The 6,009-nt window shown below is 38.7% G+C and overlaps 1 pseudogene; it reads right to left on the bottom strand.

Moving 5' to 3' along the window:
- Positions 1-1,390: 1,390 nt before the first annotated feature.
- On the bottom strand, positions 1,391-2,255 carry LOC103211207 (annotated as a pseudogene).
- Between the last annotated feature and the right edge of the window lie 3,754 nt (positions 2,256-6,009).

The following is a 6,009-nucleotide window of genomic DNA, read 5'->3' as shown; positions in this document are numbered from 1 at the left end:
TTTTTTTTTTTTTTAATCTCTTTTCTTCCTACTTTCCCAGCCTATCCCTTGCCTCACCCAATAGAAGAACTACATTAAGCCACCACAACACCTGCTGGCTCAAATCCTAAACCAAAATTACAGAATTACACAACACAGTGGAAGCACAGAAGAATAGGCCAGAACTGGCTGAAGAATACATTTCCCAACTAGAAGATAAATACCTTGACACCAGCCTATATGAAGAAAAATTTAAGAGAAATGAAGAGAACCTAAGAGTTATATGGGAAGACATGAAAAGAAACAACATATGCTTCATTAGCATTCCAGAACAAGAAAAGGTGGATAAAAGCAATGAGAAAATTATGGAAGACTTACTAACAGAAAATTTTACCCGTATCATGAAGGAAGAAAATATATTTGTGCAAGAAGCTCAAAGAACCCCATACACAACCGATTCCAAGAGAAAAACACCAATACATATCATAATCAAACTCTCCAAAAGCAAAGACAAGGAAAGAATCTTGTGAGCTGCCTGGGAAAAAATAAATATCACTTAAAACAATCAAACAGTTAGGCTAAGTTCTGATTACTCAGCAGAAACCATGCAGGCAAGAAGGCAATGGGACAGCATTTATAAAACACAGAAGGAAAACAACTTCCAACCAAGAATCCTATATCCAGCCAAACTGCCCATCAAATATGAGGGTGAAATCAGCACATTATCAGACAAACAGAAATTAAAGGATTTTGTGAACACCAGACCAACCCTACAAGAAATGTTTAAGGAGGTCCTTAAGTCTTTAGAGAAACCACAACAGAGAACAACAAAATCAGGACACATAACATCAAGACTAAGACCAAATTAGAAATAGATACTCAAAATCAGACCATAAAACATTGTACACTAAAAATCAAAGAAATCAATATGGACATGACACCAGCAACAAAGGAAATAGAGGGAATAAAAGTTCTAGGTACAACATTTCCAAATGGAGAGCAAAGAAGGACAATATCCTCATAGAAAAGACTGTACCTAAAATACAGACACAAGAATTCACTCCAAGGTAAGCACAGAGAAAATTTAAAATCCCCCTAAGCAAAGCCAGATAGAAAGAAAACATACAGGCTTAGTAAGCACAAAACCAACAATAAAGAAGAAAACACAGGAAATGCTTGACAACAAAATGAACTCAGCACAGAAAAGTATATGGACCAAGGAAACTCCAATAACATTTAAAAAAAAAAAAAATGACAGCAATCAACTCATACCTTTCTTTTTCTTTTTCTTTTGTTATAACACTCTGTTCAGAGTTTATTATAAACTAGTTTCACAGGCCACAAGGACATGAAAGGACTATGTACAGCCTTACAGGAAACAGGCAGGGAGCTGAGGAGGGCCAAGATGAGTCTAGGGCCTTGGTGGGTGCATTCCTGGGGGAGGGGGCCCTGTAAGGGAAACCAGAAAATCCGGTGAGACTCCACGAACAACAGCATAACAAACAGGTCTGTGGTAACTTGGCCCTGGGGAATTGGGCCCATACCTCCGTGGAGCTACTTCCATAACTCTGTAGCCAAGGGTCAAAGAAAGCCTTGCATACCTGGAGGAGGTGGCTGCATCCCTCGAGGGGACATGCCCATTGGAGTTAGCCTTCCAGGGGGGATTCCCACTGGGGGACCCATAGGATGTCTCATACATGGCAGTGGGCCCATCATACCTGGAGGATGTGCCCCTCGGCCCATAGGTGGGGAAGGACCTACATGTCTGGGCGGGTACTATGTTGGGGCCCCTGCAATACTGGCTGTGGCAGCAGCCACAGCAGCTGCAACAGTGCCTCATCCTTGTGGGGTCATCACCTCTTAGGATGGTCCACCAACCCCATGGACTGGCCCAGAAAGTTGTGCAGGAGCCTGGGGCATTGGAACACCAGCTGGAATTCCTCTGCAGCTGCCCTACCAATCCCTGGGCCTCCAGCAGCTCCAGCAAGAGGTATTTGGGCAATGCCAGTATCTTTGGGAGGAGGCCCCTCTACAGTCATCGAGATCAGGTTCTTGCCTCATAGCAGCACCAGACCAAGGACTCGCTTCTCATCCCTTTCTGCTTGTTTTGAGTTCTTTGGCTTGATCTTCCTGAACTCATCACAGTTACAGAGGATCAAGTTCATGTGTTAGTCAAAAGCCTTGAAGGTGTTGAAAATATTTTACCAAATATACAGGATGCACCTCATCCTGTAGTCAGTGTGCTGCAGGATCTTGCTGTTCTTGCCCACAGTCATGGTGCTGGTTCAGATGGCTACTATTCCTGCTGGATTCGCCTCTGCAGAGACCTAAAGACCACTCAAGTGCCTGATTTCCGCCTCCCAATTCATACCTTTCACTAACTGCACTCAACGTGAATGGACTAAATGCACCAGTCAAGAGAAAGAGAGTGGCAGTCTGGATAAGGAAAGAAGACTGCCTACAAGAGACCCATCTTAGGCACAAAGATAAAAACAAATTAAAAGTTAAGGTGTGGAACAAATATACCAAGCCAACCGTAACCAAAAAAAAATCAGGAGTGGCAATATTAATTTCTGTTAAAATAGACTTTAAGGTGTGTAAGAGAAAAAGAAGGTCACTATATGATGTTGAAAAGGTCAATTGGCCAAGAAGACATTGCAATAAATTATCTATGCACCCAGTGAAAATGCTCCAACATATTTGAGGCAAATATTAATTGAATTAAAAGGGAAAATAGACAACTCTATAATAGCAGTAGGAGACTTTAACACACCACTTTCATGGAGGGACAGATCAACTAGAAAAAAACTCAACAAAGATACAGAAAAATTCAACAACACCATCAACCAACTTGACCTCATAGACATATACAGAGCACTCCACCCAACAAAACACAATTCACATTCTTCTCCAGTGCACATGGATCATTCTCCAGAATAGATCAGACCACAATGTTATAAAATTAGAAATTAATAATAGGAAGATCAAGGAAAAAACATCAAACATGTGGAAGTTGAACTGCTCAAAAAGTACTGGGTAATAGAAGAAATAAAGAGTGAATTTTAAAAAAAATTCCTAGAAACAAACTGGAATGAAGATACATCTTACCAAAACCTATAGGACACAGCAAAAACAGTACTCAGAGGTCAATCTATACCAATAAATGCACACATCAAAAAAGAGGAAAAAAAATCAACAATCTAACTTACCAACTCCAACAATTAGAAAAAGAGCAACAAAAGAATCCTACAGTATGCAGAAGGAGGAAATAATAAAGATCAGAGCAGAAATAAATAAAACAAACAAAACAAAACAAAAAACAGAGAAAATCAACAAAACATGAAGCTGGTTCTTTGAAAAGATTAACAAAATTGACAAACCATTGGCAAATCTACCAAAAGAAAAGTAAGAGAAGATGCAAATTACAAGAATAGTAAGTGAAAAGGGTTTCATCACAACAAAACGAACTGAAATAAAAAAGATACTGACAGAATATTATTTAAAATTGTACTCCAAAAGATCTGAGAACCTAGAAGAGATGGACAAGTTCCTGGAATCACACCTACCAAAATTATCCCACTCAGAGATTAAATAGTTGAACAGACCCATAACAAAGGAAGAAATTGAACAGGTCATTAAAATATATATATCTCCCACAAGGAAAAGTCCTGGCCCTGATGGCTTCACTGGAGAATTTTACCAAATATTCAAGAAAGAGGATCTCTGTTAGCATAGTGCTAAGGCATTTGACTGCTAACTAGAAGGCTGGAGGCTCAAACCCACCAGCCACTCCTCAGAAGGACAGCTGGGCAATCTACTTCCATAGTGATGCCACCTTCAAAACCCAAGGAGTGGTCGCTATGCGTAGGTTCCGAGTTGATGGCACATAACAACAACAACATTCAGGGAAGAGTTGAAACCTATACTACTCAAGCTATTCTAGAACATAGAAAACGATGGAATACTTCCAAACTCATTTTATGAAGCAAGCATTACACTGATACCAAAACCAGGGAAAGACACCACTAAAAAGGAAAACTACAGATCAATATCTGTCATGAATATAGATGCAAAAACCTTCAACAAAATCCTACCCAACACAATCCAAAAATGTATCAAAAAAATAATACATCCAAGTGAGAGTCATACCTAGTATGCAAGGATGGTTCAAGATAAGAAAAACAATCAAAGTAATCCACCACATAAACAAAACAAAAGAACCATACGATCATATAAATTGACACAGAAAAAGCATTTGATTAATATAACACACATTCCAGCTCAGAACTCTCAGCAAAATAGGGATAGAAGGGAAATTCCTCAATATAATAAAAGGCATATATGCAAAGTCAACCACTAACATGATTATTAATGGAAAAAAACTCAAAGCATTCCTCTTAAGAATGAGAACCAGACAGGGAAGCCTTCTATCATCACTCCTATTTAACACTGTATTGGAAGTCCAGTCCAGGGCAATAAGGCAAGAAAGAGAAATAAAAGGCACTCAGATTTACAAAGAGCAAGTAAAGCAATATGTGGATGATATGATCCTATACATAGAAAACCCAAGAGACTCAGCAAAAAAATTATGGAACTAATACAGAGGTTCAGCAAAGTGGCAAGATACAAGGTCAACATACAAAAATCAGTTGGATTCCTCAACACCAACAAAGAGATCTATGAAAAAGAAATAAGGGGGAAAATGCCATTAGCAATAGCTACTAAAAAGATAAAATATCTGGGAATATATCTTACCAAACACACAAAAGACCTATACAAAGAAAACTATAAAACACTACTACAGGAGACAACAAGGGCGCTACATAAATGGAAGAACCTACCTTGTTCATGGATAGGTAGACTGAATATTGTGAAAATGTCAACACTACCTAAAGCAATCTAAACATTTAATGCAATTCCAACCCAGATACCCAAAAAAATTGTTTTGTTTTGTTTTGTTTTGCCCACAAGTCCAACCTCTGGTTTCTGAAGCAACACCAAACAAATCTGTCTCCATGTGACCATCATGAATATTTAGCAGCTTCCCTGGGTTTCACCCAGGAAAACATGTCTGAAACACATCAAATCACTGTTCCTTTCAAACATGTCCCACATGGCATGATTTCCACACCACCGTCACTATCTTGGTAACCTCTTGTAGTCCATAATACCAAGTCATAGTCTAGTCCCCTACCAAAGTGGTCAGAACATTGTAGTTCTGTTTAGAGTAGTAGCTTAACCAGAGGCTAGATAACAGTTAGAATATACCTTTTGATCCAATGATTACTTTCCAACAATGGAAGATATTTTCTGTAAGTAGCAAAAGACAAGAAACTCAAATGAAAGGAGAATTTCTGGATGCTATATGTAAAAAGATGAAAGTCAGTGAATTTCAGGAGAGAGTGAGTGTTCGTGTATATGTATGTGTGTAAACATGTACAAACACTCATAAGTCCTCATACTAAGGCTTTGGGATGCACTATCAGTGGAAATAGGAAAGGAAGTGAGATAACTATCAGGTAATAGAGAAAACTAATAGAGAAGCAGTAAGAGAAAGCAGATAATAATAATAATAAAACTTGACCACCCCTGTCAGAAACTTTGTAGAGGCTAAGATTTAGGGGAAATTAGGAGAATGAATTTATATACTATGTCAGCTGTGAAGAGAAAAAAGAAGTAACAGTAAACTAACCCATTGAGACTTGTCTGAAACATCTATCTCACCAGGTTTCTGAAGGCAGAACAGGGGCACCATATTAAGCATCTTACAAATATTTTCCAATAATGGGTAGAACACAACTTGTGACTTACATACCTTCCATTATAAATAAATCTCAACACATCACTGGAGACAAAATAGGACCTGTAAATTAATTCTCAACACTATTGTCAAATAGAGTATCAACATATCTGTAGAGCAAAATACCAGGTTCCTTGGGAGCTATAATAGTAGTAGTAGTAGTTGTGTGCCGTTGAGTCGGCCCCGACTCATAGCGACCCCTCCTTGGGTTTCCGAGGCAGTATCACTAC

This window comes from Orycteropus afer, unplaced genomic scaffold (assembly GCF_000298275.1).
Source record: "Orycteropus afer afer isolate SDZICR_OR568_19922 unplaced genomic scaffold, OryAfe1.0 scaffold00710, whole genome shotgun sequence".
Classification (NCBI taxonomy): domain Eukaryota; kingdom Metazoa; phylum Chordata; class Mammalia; order Tubulidentata; family Orycteropodidae; genus Orycteropus; species Orycteropus afer.
The sequence above is the reverse complement of the archived record's forward strand: the minus strand, read 5'-3'. Positions and strand labels throughout refer to the sequence as shown.